The sequence below is a fragment of the Pseudorca crassidens genome, chromosome 18 (assembly GCF_039906515.1).
Source record: "Pseudorca crassidens isolate mPseCra1 chromosome 18, mPseCra1.hap1, whole genome shotgun sequence".
Taxonomy (NCBI): domain Eukaryota; kingdom Metazoa; phylum Chordata; class Mammalia; order Artiodactyla; family Delphinidae; genus Pseudorca; species Pseudorca crassidens.
In genome coordinates, this window is record NC_090313.1 from 61,661,118 (window position 1) to 61,679,204 (window position 18,087).

The 18,087-nt window shown below is 44.7% G+C and overlaps 1 long non-coding RNA gene across 1 annotated transcript; it reads right to left on the reverse strand.

Moving 5' to 3' along the window:
- Positions 1 to 6,621: 6,621 nt before the first annotated feature.
- LOC137210890 (uncharacterized) lies at positions 6,622 to 13,280 on the reverse strand. The gene is made up of 2 exons (XR_010936771.1): positions 13,014 to 13,280; positions 6,622 to 8,658 (listed from the first exon to the last, which is right to left on the reverse strand). It is a non-coding gene; the product is annotated as an uncharacterized lncRNA (long non-coding RNA).
- Between the last annotated feature and the right edge of the window lie 4,807 nt (positions 13,281 to 18,087).

The window sequence follows — 18,087 nt, forward strand, 5'->3', positions numbered from 1 at the left end:
GACCAAGGCTGTAAGAAAGCTCCACATGGAATCAGGTAGGAAGGGAAGAGAAGCTATTGGGTCAGAACCTGTGCCCCTGGGAAGGGACTCAGCAGAGAAGGGAGATTACATAGGTAGAGACCCTCCCTGGGGAGTGAGCAGTTAAAGCCACACATTGGGCACCCTTACCTGGGGTTTGACACCAGGAAGACGAGTCCCCTTGGCTGGTTGGAGGGCCATTGGGACTAAAAGGAGGGCTATGGGAAGCCGGGACTCCACTCGTGGGGATCATGGACACAGTTACTTACTTCCAAAACAAGGTGGAGAGAGTGGCCGGTTTTCCGCGACCGCCCCAGCACGTGTCCCAGCCTGAACCAGGCAACTGCTCCAGCCCCTCTTGCTTCAAGACGCAACTCTACTTTGGGGCAAGGGCTGCTGCGGCCAAGGAGAAAGCTCGGCTATGAGACACAAAAGGAGCTCAAACCGAAGATGGCGTCTGAGCAACGCTGGGGCAATCATTACTGGTGCATGTACAGGCAGCATGTCAGAAGCAGTCCTGATCTCTGTCTGGGTCTGGACCTCCACAATCCATGCCCTGACCCATGCAAAGCACCCACACTGATCCCACCTGACCTGCAGTACAGCTCCACACCAGGGTAAGTGTGGCAAAGGCCAAGGGAGAGCTCAGCTGTGAGGGACAAAGGAGGCTGAGACCCCAAGCGGTATCTGAGCAGTGTGGGGAGGCAGCTACTACTGGGGCTTACACAGACAGCCCATCAGAAGCAGTCTGGGTCTCTGACCCCAGCCAGATGCCACAGCCCACGCTGCAAGCCATTCTGAATGCTCACACCACCCCTCTTGCTCCAGCACTGCTTCCCGCTGGGGCGGGGTGCTGGTGCTGGGAAGGGGGAGAGCACACCCTTACAGGGAAGAGAGCCCGCTTGGATCCGACCCTCAGGTCTTCTGCTCCAGCAACTTGGGACCCACCCCCACCCCCTGCTCACACCTGGCTCCAGCTCTCCCCCCCTCCATCTCCAGCTCCACCTCCTTCCAAGATGATAGCTGCCAGCATAACCTGAGGAAAGATGGGACTTGTGTTCAGATCCAGCTCTCCCACCAAAGCCACTGGTACATGCAGTATGTACAGGGATGCTCCAACACAAGGACACCCCCTTAAGACCACAATAGGTAACTGTTACATCTAATTTCATAGAGACAGAGAAAGTTAAGCAAAATGAAAAGAGAGAGGAATTTGTTTCAATTGAAAGAGCAAGTGAAAACCCCTGAAGAAAACAACTAATGAAACAGAAATAAACAATTTACCAGATAAAGGCTTCAAAGCGTTAGTAATAAGAATGCTAACTGAATTAGGGAAGAGAATAGATGAAACCAGTGAGAATTTTAACACGGAAACAGGAAATATAAAACAGAACCAGTCAGAACTGAAGAATACAATAATTGAAATGAAAAACACACTAGAAGGAATTAAGAGCAGACTAGGTGATACAGAAGAAGGAATGTATAGGTCAGCTGGAAGATAGAATAATATAAATCACCCAATCAGGACAGCAAAAAGAAAAACAGGGCTTCCCTGGTGGCGCAGTGGTTGGGAGTCCGCCTGCCGATACAGGGGACACGGGTTCGTGCCCCAGTCCGGGAGGATCCCACAGGCTGCGGGGCGCCTGGGCCCGTGAGCCATGGCCGCTGAGTCTGCGCGTCCGGAGCCTGTGCTCCGCGACGGGAGGGAGAGGCCACAACAGTGAGAGGCCTGCGTACTGCAAAAAAAAAAAAGTAGAATGTAATTCCCCTCCTCTTGAATCTGGGCTGGGCTTAATGACCTGTTTGGACAACAGGATACAGCAGAAGGGACATTCTGGGACTTTCAGTTACAACAGGCCTTGAGGCTTCTGCCTGAGTGTTTTGGACCTTTGCTCTTGAGATGCTCCCTCTTAGAATGTGACTGCTGTTCTATGAGAAGACCAAGCTACCTGGAGAGAGAACGTGAAGATGTTTTGGTTAACAGCCAAGTTCCTAGCCGACAGCCAGCATCAACAGCCAGCCATGTGAGTAAGCCCCCCTGGGTGGACAGCTAGGGTTTCAGACGACTCCAGCCCCAGCTTCCCTCTAGCTCCCACCCCAGGAAACTCCCCAAGTGAGAACTTCCTAGCTGAACCCAGTCAAACCATGGGCAGAATTTAGCAGGCAGACATTGTGGAAGAGAAAAGTAAAGGGAATTTCAAGTTGAGGGACATGGATAAAGACCCAAACAAAATCTAGTGCTTTTTGAAAATTGTAAGCACTCTGATGTGGACTGGTGGACTTACAGGTATTCAGGGGGGCGGCAGTGGGAGACCATGGAAGACTTCTGAGCAGAGTAATATAATGACTAGAATCATCCATGTATGAAGAACGTTACTCTAGAAAGAGCTTATAGGCTAGATCTTCAACATAAATATAGAAACATGTTCTAAAGCTAAACAGAACTTATTCTTGATTACCTTCGATTACAAATGATTCATTCTCTCTTCTCTGCTAGAGGAGTTAAGTACGAATTAATTTTATTAGGTTTGCCTGCAAGGAGATGGGATAAATCTTTGCGCATAGGAGCCATTCACTCTGAAAATCTATGATCCTCATTAGCAGTCCTCAGATTGCCTCACTCTGGCCACATTTGAACTTGTGCTTTTTAGCTTTGGCTGAGTCGACTCTTTAGCTTTAAAGAAAAACAAATAAACCCACACCTGGAAAGTCTTACTGAGTATATTTGTAGTCCAGCGTGATCATCTGTGTTTTTTTTAAAGCTTCACTGGTGATCCTGATGAGGTATATTTTTAGATCCTCTTTTCAGAATCATACAGATATCCAGCTACCCTCTTTGGAAGAAAAGTCATTTTTTACAAACAGTTCTCCATTTCAAATTTGAATATACTCCAAAATAACTCCTAAGTATCTGAGTCCTGCTTCAAAGGAAAAAATAAATCTAAAAAAGAAGTATGCTTATAAAGGGGAGTGTTTTAACAGAGAGTCACATGAGCTGGGATCTTGCCTCAGCTCAGATACTTTCCAGCTATGTGACCTCTGGCCAAGGACTTAGCTTGTCTTTGCCTTAGTTTTCTCATCTGTAACACGGGAATGACAATACTCACCCCATCTTGCAAAGCGGTCCTGAGGACAAAATAAAATATGAAAACATACGTCAAATCCTTTTGAAATCGATGAAACCCCACAGAAATGCCAGCTATTCTATGCTACTAGATTTTTGCATAAATAGAGTTCATATTAATTACCTTACGAGTTAAATGCCTTTGGGGGGTCTGCCCTGCAAATGAAATCATGCAGTGAATGTTTACTTAAAGCAAATAAGTATTTGGGGATGAGTTGGTCCCTTATTTGTCCATTCTTTGTATTTGAATTTTGCTATTTTGACTGTTCTGAAAATAGGGTGTACTTGTGTCCTTACTTAAAAGATTGCAATGATTATGCTGAGCAGAATGCAGCACTGGACAGAGGGAGTTCAGATGCTGGCAGTCGCTCATGTGATGAGGGAGAAGCAAGCCTCCTGGAATACCTCCACATGCCCCCCAAGGGCTCCCGGAACAAATGACTTCAGTCTTCTTTACATAAGAACTGATGTCACAGAAGCCTAATTTATTATGACTCAAAGGCACTCTGGGTCTCCTTAACTGCCTCTCAAATGCTGACATCTATAAACAACTTCTTTCCTAAATATAGTTGTAACAGGGAAGAGCTAAATCAGATCTGTTTCTTTGACTTTAACCTTCGTTGCTTTTGTTATTATAATCATACATAATGGCCTGTCTCAGGGAACCCTGCCCCTCGGCCTGAATGTTAAACCAAAGTCCCTTTGTACAAAGTCCAGCCTTGTGGGTTTTCTGAGATACTCTGATCCTGTCCGCCTACGGATGGCTGCAAGAAAGAGGAAATGAACACATCCCCTCCCCGAGGCTGGCCATTCCAGGGGACATTTGCAAAACTTATGGCCTTTTTACTTAACTTCCTCATCTCCTCCCCCTCTAAAAGAAACTGGCATCCAAACCCCAATAAGATGGTTTTTCAGAGACACTAGTCTGCCATCTTCTCGATCTGCCGGCTTTCTGAATAAACTCACGTTCCTTGCCAGAACACCTCGTCTCTGATTCGTTGGTCTGTCATGCGGCAAGCAGAGCGAGCTCGGACTCGGTCACATAGTCACTTCCAGAAATACAGGAATAAAGCCATCACCTCAAACAAGAAAGGTTAGACTCTCAAAGCTGTGTGCTAGAAATCAAGAGTAATCCAAACATGGTTGAATTCAGTCCTGACCATCTGTTCTCTAGGGAATCTTGAAATGCACGACCTTAAACCAGAGGTTATGGGGTTTATTTTGTGTTGGTTTGTTTCCATGTTGCCACAAGGCTGCAAAAAAGAGAAAGCCACGGAACAGTGAGGACTAGGTTACAGGTCACATACAAGACTCGAGGCTAAGTTTCTAGAAAGCAGTTGAGTGCAGTGGGGAGGTCGTGGACTCACAGTCTGGGAGACCAGCATCTGAACTCTGGCTCTGAATTCTCAGGCAAGGAAGGCAATCTCCAGAAGCTCTGATTTTCTAATCTGTAAAGATGAAGGTAGTGAAATCTATCTCACAGTGTTGTGAAGATAATACAGGATAAAGTATGTAACGGCAGCCAGGAAAGTACTGGGTACAGAGTAGGCACTCAATAAATCTTGCTTATTTTGTAGGGAGAACCTGTAGGAGAGGAAGGAGATTCTTTTTTTTTAGGGTCCCTGGCAGTGTCTGAAAATGAAACTGACAAATATAGATGTAGTCAAATAAGAAATCTGTTTGGGCTTTGTCCCCGGATCCTATCTTAGAGCTCCTAAAACCGTTGGCGTTTCCTGAGTGATAAGAGTGTCTCTCTCGTTTCTCAGAAGATTTCCCCTTCAAGAACACCGAGTTTATCTAATGAGGTGCCTTAGGGTGGGACCCCTCGATAGCCTCAGGGTGGGGTGGGTCATTAGAAAGACCAAGTGATTAGAGGGTTGGAACTTTCAGCACCATCCACTGAACTCTGGGAAGGGGAGGCGGGGGCTACAGATGAAGCTCTGTAAAACCCTTGAGCTTCAAGAGTTCATGAGATTCTGGGTTGATGAAGCAGCCACATGCTGGGATGGTAGTGCACACAGTTCCAAGGGGACAGAAGCTCTGCCCTTGGGACCCTTCCGGACCCCTTATGTACCTCTTCATCTGGCTGTTCATCATAGCCTTTACTATATTTTTTTTAATGATCAAAAATCTGTTCATTACTTTTTCTTTTTTGTCTGCTCCTCATGGCTTGTGGGATCTTAGTTCGTGACCAAACCCGGGCCCCAGAAGTGAGAGCACCGAATCCTAACCACTGGAGCGCCAGGGGATTCCCTAATATCCTTTATAATAAACTGGTAAACGTAAGTAAATGTTTTTCTCCGTCCTGTGAGCCACTCTAGCAAATTAACCACACCCAAGGAGGAGGTCAGGGGACCTTCCAATGTATAGCCAGTTGGTCAGAAGCACAGGTAACAACCTGGAGTTGCAATTGGCATCTAACGTGAAGGAGCGGGTGGGCAGTCGACGGGACTGGACACTTAACCTGTGAAATCTGATGCTCTCTCCAGGTAGATAGTGTCAGAACTGAGTTAACTGCTTGGTGGCGTTGGAAAAACACGCACTGGAACAGATGAACAAGAAAGGAACATACACATTTATTGAATATAAATTTTACATGACACAGGAGCCTTAATAAGGAAATGAAGACCTGGAAGACAGAGTTAGACCTGAGTGTTTTTATGCTAGGCTTGATAAAGAGTGGGCAGTCAGGTAGAAATATGACAGCTTAAGGAATATAAGGTGAGTGGAGTAAACTGGGGAAAACCTGGCAAGGCCTGTTCAGATTCTGCTTGGAGTCCCTTGGTCTTCTGAGACAAGGATACTCTCTTCCTCTGGGTATAGGGAGGGCACGCCTCACATGAAGGTTTTATGACCTGTTTTCTGGGAAGAGGGGTGGTGGGAAGGGTCAGAGTGACCTTCCTGCTTCTGCTGTTCTTTCAAATTCCCTCAGCCCCAAATATTCAATACGCCAAGGTGCCATATTTTGAGATGGTGTGTCCTGAATTCCACCACACCACAGGGTCAGAAAATTTGAACTATTACAGTCGTGCGAAATAGTCATGAAAGAGAGAACCAAAACAGAATCCCGGCTCAGTGTGTGTGTGTGTGTGTGTGTGTGTGTGTGTGTGTGCACGCGCATCTGTCTGTGAGGTCATTTGTAGGTCAAAAGGGAAACATTTCAAGCATTGGATGTAAGTTCCAGCCTTGTGGGTTTTCTGAGATACTCTGATCTAAATAACATCATCCTCTATCTATACACCAACTTGGACACAGTCATTTTGCAGGAATTTTAAGTTTAGTCCATTTGTAGTTTTCTGAAGGAAAGTCTTTGGGTCCATTTGGATGATACTGCAGAGAAAGCTGCTTCATTTAAATCATTCTGTGCATTAACCTTGCACATTTACTCCTGTGACTTGTGTAAAGCCAGGTATTTTTTTTGGTCCAATCATAGCATGGGGTCGTATTTAAAGAAACACAGCCTGGCAACCGAAGAGTAATTAAGCACTTAGAATCTTTATTATAACCCTTCCAGAAAATGCCCAAGAGGATTTGTTTTCTTAGCATATAGCAGTTTTCCTCCACTCTCCTCTCTGTCATTATCTCTCAAACATCAGGCAGCTGCTCTAGAGTCCCTCTACACCCCCCCATGCGTTCTTTTTTTTTTTTTTTCTGGCTGCGCAGCTCGGCATGTGGGACCTTAGTTCCCCCACCAGGGATCGAACCCGTGCCCCCTGCAGTAGAAGCACAGAGTCTTAACAATGGACCACCAGGCAAGTCCTTACGCTGCATTCTTAATACCCTCCACTTCTCCCCAACTTTTTGTTACCTAGGGGTGATGCATAATGTAGTAATCTTACACACACTTTTATTAAATGATTAGCATTTCTTTGAACATTAAATAATCAACAATCCTCTAAATACTCTCAGACTACTTACATAACTAGTAAATCAAAATATATAAATTTAAGAGTGAATTGTCCCAAATATTTAAACATTGCAAACCTAATCCAATACTTCCAAATGTTAAATTCAATTCACAAATCTATTAGTCTTGTAAATGTTTTAACACCTTAAGAGACAGTACTTAGACTATTATAATGATTACAAAATCAGTAGGTTTACATTAAACAAGTAACAAGATTGTTAACATTATGAAAAAAACCTCATTTAAAAATGTCGCAAAATACTTTCACAGTTATTAAACACATAAACCTTATGATTGAAAAAATTTTCCCATAAGGGAAGCATACATATTTACCCTTACATCCTTCCCAGTACAACGCCTTATGCATAAATGATGTCAACAGCTGTTTATTCAACTGAATTTTATATTTAGAACTTCCCCCAAAGCACTGGTATTATCTTCCCCACTTTATAGGTGAAGAAATAGAGGCATAAACAAGTGCATCTCGGATTCCAAATTACCTCTTGCTCACCCCTCCTGCAAGCAAAACTGCCCTTCCTAGAAGTCAGAGGGAGCCTTCCTTTCTGATTTGATGGTGAGGTAGGCCATCGCCAGGCCTGCCAGAGGTCCCGTGATGCATAATAAACAGAATACAGAAGTAACTCATTGGAATGTGTTTTAGTGAGCTCAGGCTGCTATAACAAAATTCCACAGACTGGGTGGCTTAAACTACAGACATTTTCTTACAGTTTCAGAGGCTAGAAACCCAAGATCAAGGTGCCATCCGGGTTGGTTCCCGGTGTCAACTTTAAGTTCTCAGTAGGCAATCAATCAAAGTGTTTATTCAGGATCGAAGAACTGCAATTCAGGGTACACAGATTTGAGTAGCAACCAAAATAGTGTCCCTTTAGGGAGTGAAAGTCGGGAGGTTTTAAAGACAAAAGGAAATGCTTGCGTAAGCTGTTTACAAAGAATTTTGATTGGTGTCGACAGCCGAAAGCTTGCCTTGGCTACACATGCTTTGGTTGCTAAGGCTGTCACTAGGCAGAAGCCCATTGCTGGAGCAAGTTGCAGGTGTTCTTGCAGAGTTCTCCGAATATTTGCTACTTGGCCCAGTTCAAAAGTTCACAGTTCCACCGGAGTGAGGGCCTGCATAAGGCCCACCTCCTATATGTCCCCCCAGCTCCATTGAAAACCCCTTGACATGAGCGACCCCATCTTATTTCACCTTTCACTCTGGTGAGGCCTCACCTTCTGACTTGTAGACCACTACCTTCTCACTATGTCCTCACATGGCCTTTTCTCTGTTTGCACAGAGAGGGAGAGAGCCTCTTGTATCTCTTCCTCTTCTTATAAGGACACCAGTCATATCACTTTAGGGCCCCACGCTTATGATCTTAATTACCTCCTTAAGGTCCTATCTCCAAATATAGTCACATTGTGGTTAGGGCTTGAACATATGAATTTGGGGGCTGACACAGTTCAGTCTATAGGAGAATGTACCAATAAATTAGAGGCAGAGCCCCCGAAGGCAACATGACCCTCCTCAGCCCAAGGGTTCTGGGCTCCTCTTGATGGCAGATTCCACTCTCCACATGGGCTACGTGAACTCAGAACTTGGGGTACGCCTCTGCAAAGAATAAGGGAGGTATTAGGAAGCTTTGTTCTTTGTATTCTTGATCTCGTGTATAACCTTCACTCTGATTGTTGGTTGGTTTGCAAATGAACTGAAGGAAAGAAAATGTCAAGAGAGCCCAAAGCATCATTTTTGCTGATCTTCAAAACCAGACTCCCTCTCATGATAACTCCTTAAAGAGGCAGCATGGTGCAGTATAAACAGCACTGTATCTGGGACCTAGCGCCCTAGTGACTGGGGCTCAGGCTCCCCTGCCCCTCCCCACCCTCACCCCTGACCCCCCTTCTCTCTTTCCCTCCAGCAATGCTGTCCTCCTGCTTCCTTCCACTCAAAGCCAACAAGCACACTCCCACCTCAGGGGTTTTGCAACAGCTATTTCCTCTGCCCGCAGTACTCTCTATCTGGCATTCACTTGGACCATTCTCTTACTTCATTTTATTACTTCACTTAAATGCCACCCCTCCTAGAAGAGCTCTTCTCTGACGACACTATCTAAAAGAGCACCCTTTCCCCACTTCCATCAGCTCTGTCCCCAGACGCTGCTTTATTTCTCCTTATAATATTTATCACCATCTGACACTTGTATATATTTATTTGTTTATGGTTTGTCTTTCCCAATATATTGCAAACTTCACAAGGGCAGATTCGTTGGTTCTGTTCATAGCTGTAGCCCAGGCCTAGAATAATGCCTGAAACAAAAAAGGTACTGAATACATATTCTGAATGAATGAATGAATGAATGAATGAAGCACTTAACCTGTTTCCTCTTCTCTAACCTGGCTCTTCCTCACTTAGGTCTAGCTCTCAGGGGCCTCTGGCTTGCCCTTGGCCTCACTAAGCTCTAGCATCCCAGGCAGGCCCTGACCTGCCATCGCCCTTCAGCTTCTACAGCTGCACCAGCTTCCTGCTTTCAGCAAGCAGTGGGGGATGGGCTGCCGGGAGTGTGTGTGAGGTTCTAGAAAGGCCAGCTTCCCTGAAATGGCGGCTTTCTCATGAAGCGGTATGGGGTAGGGCCGGATGGGGGTGGGGTGCGGATATGGAAAAGCTGAGGGCTCAGAGCCAGCTGACACCTTAAACGCTGGGGACAAACCCGGGAATGGCCAGCAGAGTAACCTTGAGAGAGGAGAGGCTGGAAGAGGTTTGCTAAAGACACAACACAAAGCAAAGCATTGTCCAGTCCATATCTGCCCAAGATAAAAGTGTTTCTGGAACAAAGGCAGAAGCCAGCCGATGAAGCAAAAGGGTCCGAACGAGTCTGAATGTCAGTGCAAAAAAGGAAGAGACTGGAAGCTCCGTGAGAGAAGCCCTGCTCACTGCTCTCTCCCGGGCCCTAGAGCAGTTCCTGGCACATCGCAGGGACTCCATCAATTTGCAGTCTTTTGGAAGATGCACTTAGAGGGCACGTGGTAGGGGTGTGTGTGGTGAGACCTATCAAAGGTAGCACATGGGAAAGACAGTGAAGATGGACAGTGTCCAAATGAAGAAGCTACTTAAAGAGGCAACAGTGATGAGATGGAGAGTCTGGAGAGGAAGGGTCACAGGCTGGTCTCAGGGGCAAGTTACTTAATTCCTTTGTGCCTTAGTTTTCTGGTCCGGAAAATGGGTACAAATGCTACTTACTTTGTAGACTGCATGTTTTTGGGTTTTTTTTGGCTGCTCTGCAGGGCTTGTGGGATCTTCATTCCCCGACCAGGGGTTGAGCCCAGGCCCACAGCAGTGAAAGCAACAAGTCCTAACCACTGGACTGCCAGGAAATTCCCAACTGCATCTTAATTATGTACAAGAGCCCAGCATGGCCCTGGCACGTGAAGGGAGTTCTACTCAAAGGCACGGAAGAGAGAAGAGGGAGGAAGAAGGGCCCAAATGGAGAGGTGGGACAGGACAGGGAGAGAGCCGTGAGTCAGTGAAGAGGATTCAGGCTGACAGAGGAACCTAGGGGGAGAAATGAGGGTTGCAGAGAGGACTAAGAGAGTCCAAAGGATCAAGGCGAGGGAGCTTTGTAATGGGATGGACAGGAGTGAGGAGGAACAGGGGACGGGGAGGAGGGAAGGAAGAGGAATCTGGTGACTGAGGTAACCGAGACTTTGACAGAGACCCAGGGACACCGCGACCCGCACAGCCGCTGAAGCACTGGCTCTGGTTCTCCCTCTGCTGAAGGCAGCCTGGGGGACTTCATGCCCGCCTGGGCAGATGCAGGGCAGTTAGGGCCCAAGGAAGTCACACAAGTCTCAGCAGGAGGCAGAGGCTCATTAACGCAGGACTCATCAGGCTCAGATGCCTGCTGGGGAGGAGACAGAAGCGCAGTAAATGCATCTCATCATCCCAAGCAGGAAGGAAATGAGACATTTTAGAAGTCATTGAAAGACAGATTTTATGTGCATTTGAAATAAAATGTTTGGTTAACCAGTTGCTCTCTGAGTGGCTTCCATGACTTTTGTTTTTAGTTGAAGTGGAGTTGGTTCACAATACTATATTAATTTCAGGTATACAGCCTAGCGATTCAGTATTTTTACGGATTATGCTCCATTCAAAACCATGACACGATAATGGCTATAATTCCTTGTGCTGTACAATGTATCCTTGTTGCTTATCTACTTTATACGTAGTAGTTTTGTATCTCTTAATTCCATACCCCTAATTTTTCCCTTCCACTCTTCCTCTCTCCTTTGGTAACCACTAGTTAGTTTTCTATATCTGAGTCTGTTTCTGTTTTGCATATATATATTCTTTTGTAATATTTTTTAGATTCCACATGTAAGTGATATCATATAGTAAACACTGTCTGACTTATTTCACTAAGTATAATATTCTGTAGATCCATCCACATTGCTGCAAATGGTAGTATTTCATTCTTTTTTAATGGCTGAGTAATATTTCATTGTGTGTGTATATATATGTACACACACACACACACACACACACATCTTCTTAATCCAATCATCTGTTGATGGGCACTTGTGTTGCTTCCATGTCTTGGCTATTGTAAATAGTGCTGCTATGAACATTGAGGTGTATTTTGTGTGTGTGTGTGTGGTACGCGGGCCTCTCACTGTTGTGGCCTCTCCCGTTGCGGAGCACAGGCTCTGGACGCGCAGGCTCAGTGGCCATGGCTCACGGGCCCAGCCTCCCCGCAGCATGTGGGATCCTCCCGGACCGGGGCACGAACCCGTGTCCCCTGCATCGGCAGGCAGACTCTCAACCACTGCGCCACCAGGGAAGCCCTGAGGTGTATCTTTTGAAATTAGTGTTCTCATTTTTTCCCAGATATATACCCAGGAGTAGAATTGCTGAATCATATGGTAGTTCTGTTTTTAGTATTTGTCTTTTTCTGACTTATTTCACTAAATTTAATATTCTCTAGGTCCAAACACATTGCTGCAAACGGCAGAATTTCATTCTTTTTTATGACTTCTGGATTTTGTATGTTCAAAATAGATATCAACTCGGCACTCACTGGAAACACCATGAGCTCAGACTTGTTCTAACTGTGCAAGGTCTGAGTCATCTCGTCAATGACTTGATTCCTCATCAGACTCTTTGCATGCTGAGTAAAACCTCTCATAACCCTCACGGGTTTCTCCAAGGACCAGCTTACCTCCTGTGCACACAGAGCGTCCTATGTTACAGGCTGGAGTAGCCACCCAAAATTGGTATGAACTCCCTTGGGGAACAGTGTAATCACTCTCACTTATTGAATGCCTGGATCAAAACTATTTCCATAGAACGCAAGGATGTTATTTGCATTTTTCACTCCCATTCTTCCATGGTGTACAATAGAGTTTTCTAGAGGCTACTGATGTGTGATATCACAACAGTTTGCATGTAGAACATATGCGCGAATGTCAGACATTAAAGAGGTTTGCAAAAATGCACTGTCACTCTTCTAACTAAATACTTTTTATTTTGACAATACAGTTATTTTTCATAAAAACATGTTTTTAAGTTAGCCTGTGATGGGCTAATTGATACATATTTTTGGTTACTCTTTTTTAAATTGCAGTATAGTTGCTTTACAACTTTTCTTGCTAATTAATATTTTTTTCCTAACGAAATAGATATTTTAATGAGAAATTTAATTGAAAAGTAAATCTTAGTTTTTAATGTAGTAAATATGATAGAACCCACTTAAACAAAAGCTCTTTGAGGGAATTCCCTGGCGGTCCAGTCGTTAGAACTCGGCACTTTCATTGCTGTGGGCCTGGTTTCAGCCCCTGGTCAGGGAACTAAGATCCCTGCAAGCTGCATGGCCAAAAAAAAAAAAAAGCTCTTTGAGTCTTCAATAATTTTTAAGACTGTAAATAGATCATAAGACCAAAATGATTGCAAGCTGAGTGAGACTGTGTACTTACCTTTACTGTGTCTTTTCTTTAGTCTTCAGAACAAACCTGTAAGATAAAGCCTTCGATCTCCAGCATCCAAAAACACAAACGAGTTTCAGAGAAAACCCACACCTCTAACAAGAGGCAGATCTGGGATGGGGCATGCCCACTTTATTCTACCCGCTTTTCTACAGTGTCTCCTCGACATCCATTGCGGCAAAAGGAAGTCTTATGTAAGAGAAAGAAACCCACAACAATTAGTGATTTTGCAAGAGGCAAAATTCACTCTCCAAAGCTTTCTGAAAAGTATGCTGTGTTACTTTGTCTCAAGGGAAAGAAACAAATTTAGCTCAAAATGACCTCTCCAAACAACCCAATCCAAAAATGGGCAGAAGACCTAAATAGACATTTCTCCAAAGAAGATATACAGACTGCCAACAAACACATGAAAGAATGCTCAACATCATTAATCATTAGAGAAATGCAAATCAAAACTACATTGAGGTATCATCTCACACCAGTCAGAATGGCCATCATCAAAAAATCTAGAAACAATAAATGCTGGAGAGGGTGTGGAGAAAAGGGAACCCTCTTGCACTGCTGGTGGGAATGTGAATTGGTTCAGCCACTATGGAGAACAGTATGGAGGTTCCTTAAAAAACTACAAATAGAACTACCATATGACCCAGCAATCCCACTACTGGGCATATACCCTGAGAAAACCGAAATTCAAAAAGAGTCATGTACCAAAATGTTCATCGCAGCTCTATTTACAATAGCCCGGAGATGGAAACAACCTAAGTGCCCATCATCGGATGAAAGGATAAAGAAGATGTGGCACATATATACAATGGAATATTACTCAGCCATAAAAAGAAAGGAAATTGAGCTATTTGTAATGAGGTGGATAGACCTAGAGTCTGTCATACACAGTGAAGTAAGTCAGAAAGAAAAAGACAAATACCGTATGCTAACACATATATATGGAATTTAAGAAAAAAAAAAATGTCATGAAGAACCTAGGGGTAAGGCAGGAATAAAGACGCAGACTCCTAGAGAACGGACTTGAGGTTATGGGGAGGGGGAAGGGTGAGCTGTGACGGGGCGAGAGAGAGTCATGGACATATACACACTAACAAACGTAGTAAGGTAGATAGCTAGTGGGAAGCAGCCGCATGGCACAGGGATATTGGCTCGGTGCTTTGTGACAGCCTGGAGGGGTGGGATAGGGAGGGTGGGAGGGAGGGAGACGCAAGAGGGAAGAGATATGGGAACATATGTATATGTATAACTGATTCACTTTGTTATAAAGCAGAAACTAACACACCATTGTAAAGTAATTATACCCCAATAAAGATGTTAAAAAAAAAAAAAAAAATGACCTCTCCATTCCTGGCCCTCAGCACTTGCTCGGCCTTCGCCAGGCAGAGTTCTATGGTAAGACTTGAGCCCACCATGTCTGCACAGCGCCCTCTGCCGGCCCCTCTCCGCTCCAGCATGGCTTGGTCAGGTCTGGTGGCCTTAGACCAGGTTCCTCTTTCCTGTGAGAGCCCACGGGGACCAGTGGCATCTTCCAAGGGTTGGGAATTCCTCCAGTGGCAACCAGGCTTTTATATGAATATGAGAGGTTACCTTCACCAGTGAACTAGCCCTTGGGACCACTCCTGGTTTGCAGGTCCATTTTTCTGCCTGTTTTCCACATCCAGAGCTCAGAACACACACAAAGAACCACCTTTTCCTCTCTTGTGACTTGAGGAGGAAGCCTGGCATGAGCTTTGAGCCCACACAAACCTAGCTTTGAATCCAGGCCCTTCAACCTGTAGCTTGGCAAATTACTTAACCTTTCTGAGCCCCACTTTTCTCACTTTAAAAATGGAAATGTTAATATTTCTCTTGTAGGGTTACTGTGAGCTTGAAGTGGCACAGTGCAGAAGTAATTGGCACAGGGCTAAACAGTGCTGGTTTCTGGTTGCCCACTTCTGCTCTACGCTGATGCTGAAGGTGACACTGAGCTGCATGAAATGTCACCACACCCTGGTTTCCTCCCATCAGGGGCAGGAATGTGTGCAGCTCTCAGGACGTAAGGTTGAAATAAGGTAGGTTTAATGCAGTAGTTCCTAACCTTTTCACAAACATTACACAGCTCATTCTTCCCTTAAAAGACTTTTTTAAAAATTATATATATTTATATATATAAATTATATATATATATAATTATATATATATGCATATTTTTAGCCGTGCCGCATGGCTTGTGGGATCTTAGTTCCCTGAGCAGGGATTGAGGCCATGCACCCTGCAGTGGAAGCTCGGAGTCCTAACCACTGGACGACCAGGGAATGCCCAAGATTTTATTTTTGTTTTGGCTGTTGTGGGGTTCAGAGCAATACTGAGCAGAAAGTACAGAAATATCCTATATACTCCCTTTCCCCAGATATCCACAGCCTTCCCACCATCAACACCTCCCACCAGATGGTACACTTGTTACAATCGATGAATCTACATCAACACATCATTACCATCCCAAGTCCATGGTTTACCTGAGGGTTCACTCTTGGTGCTGCACGTTCTATGGGTTTTGACAAATATGTAAGAGAAATGCATGTGTGCTAAACTGAAAGCAAGGGTCAGAGGAAGAGAGAGATTTGAAGCTATTCCGATGCTGGCTCTGAAGATGGAGGAGGGGGCCATTCGCCACGGAATGTAGGTGGCTTCTAGAAGCTGGAAAAGGCAAGGGAATGGATTCTCTCCTCGAATCTCCAAAAGGAACACCGCCCTGTCAACACCTTGATTTTAGCCCAATGAGACCCATATCGGACTTCTGATCTACAGACCTGAAAGACAACAAAGATGTGTATCACTTGAAGCCACTAGGTTCATGGTAATTTGTTTCAGCAGCAAGAGGAAATGAATACTGGGAGAAGTACATACCTCTGGGGATCAGAGTACTCCCACTGCTGGTGGGAACTTCAGGGCTCACTTCATTATCATCAGTGCCACTCACTTCAAAACTTGGATTTTTTTGCATTTCAGCAATTCTCAAAATATGGCACCCGCAGCACTGAAATGTTTGTTTTCCTTATGTAAGGGGTTATTTATCGCATTAGCCTGTTGAAGTGATTATTCTCATTCATAAAGCCGAATTTAATTAATTTTCATATTTCAAGGGCTTGATAGCTGCTAACTATATCCACTTGGCCAATCACTCCATAAAGCAATCTGTGTTTTTCCCTCTTGCACTTGTTTGCATCCTAAAAGGCTATACATACTTCTCGTAAAACTGCTCGGGATGCCAAGCCAGACTGGCAAATTCTCTGGAGGGAAGAGGATCCGCTAGTAGAACGCAGCTCAAGAATATGTGGCAAACAGATGAACACTAAGAGCGTTGCTTTAGTGGATGGGAGAGGGTAGAAGAGAGACAGTGCTTTTCCTTTCGACTCCGTGAGGATCCGGAAGGTGGAGCTGGGGGACTAGAGCAGAAGCGGTGGCCCCCAGCATCTACCCGCAGACAGCTTCAGAGGCATTTCCCATTCTGTGCAGCCTATTCCTGACCTTCCTTGTCTGGGGAAGCTTTCCAAGGGCTTTTTCAGATTTGGCTTCCGGTTGCCTCAGAGGAAGCCCAGGTCTGCGAATGCTTTCACGCCCATCCTGGCCATTTCAGATCTCCTGCTCAGGGACGCACTGCCTTCAGAGCCGACTATGTCCTCAGGGCTCCACCCGGGTGTCTGGTGGCCCAGCTTGCAGGGCCATGTTTTATTTTTGTGAGTCAACATGTATAGCAGCACTTAGACAGGCCTGAGGGTGGTGCTAGAAAGTGCTTCAAAAGAAAAGGACAGGGCTTCTGTGGTGGCGCAGTGGTTGAGAGTCCACCTGCCGATGCAGGGGACACGGGTTCGTGCCCCGGTCCGGGAAGATCCCACATCCGCGGAGCGGCTGGGCCCGTGAGCCACGGCCGCTGCGCCTGCGCGTCCGGAGCCTGTGCTCCGCAACGGGAGAGGCCACAACAGTGAGAAGCCCGCGTGCCGCAAAAAAAAAAAAAAAAAAAAAAAAAAAAAAAGTAAAGCAAAGGACAAATTATTGCTGGATTTCTGTGATGCATAATCAAATGGATAGCATCGTTCAACTTATTATTACACGTCTATACAAGTTATGTGTTCTAAGTTGAGGAGTTTGGGCTTATTCCTTTTGATAGTGAAGTCACTGAAAATTTTTGAGCAGGCAAATGGCATAGTGAAAGTGGTGTTTTAAGAGTTATATTGATGGTGGTGTTTGGAGGGGGTTGTCATTAAGGAGGAAAAGAAGAGATACAAGGTGGGGGAGTAGTTTGGGGACTATTACAAAGAGCTGATATGAAATCATAAGAACCCAAACTAGGATGACCCCAGAGGGAAAGAAGAATAAGCAACAAATAAATACAAGTTGGAGAGCAAGCAGATAGTGTGCTTAAAGAAACAGCAGGAGAAGCAATGACATCATACGGTGAAGGTGGAAAATCTGGAGCTTGTTTGTATTGTTGGCTTAAACAAGTTAAATTTGAGGTCTGGTGAGACACCCCAAGTGAGAGGTGAAATGGCCAGCAAGACACTGGAGATTTGAGAAAGTGACTGAGAATGAATTCCAGGCTGCAAACATGATTTGGGTGGCATTTGTGTGGAAGGGATAGCTGAAGTTGAGTATATAGTCACTTTATTCTTTTTCAAAACTGTTTTAGCTATTCTAATTCTTTTGTCTTTCCATATCAATTTTAAAATCAACTTGCCTCTATCTACAAGAAAAATCTTGCTGGGATTTTGATAGGAATTGCATTAAACCTATAAATCAGCGTGAGGAGAACTGACATTTTAATTATACCAAGTCTTCCAATCCATGAACATGGTATGTCTCTCCATTTATTTAGATCTTCCTTCATTTCTTTCATCAGTATTTTGTAGTTTTCAGCATACAAGCCATACAGATGTTTAATTTTATTGGAAAAAATCCAATAACGTAATTTTAAAATCATTGGTACAGATGATAAGTACAGAGACACAGGGTTTTGAAATGGAATTAGGTGTCAAAAGCAAATGTTATGTATTTATCTTTTCTCTCCACAGCAGCAAGAAAG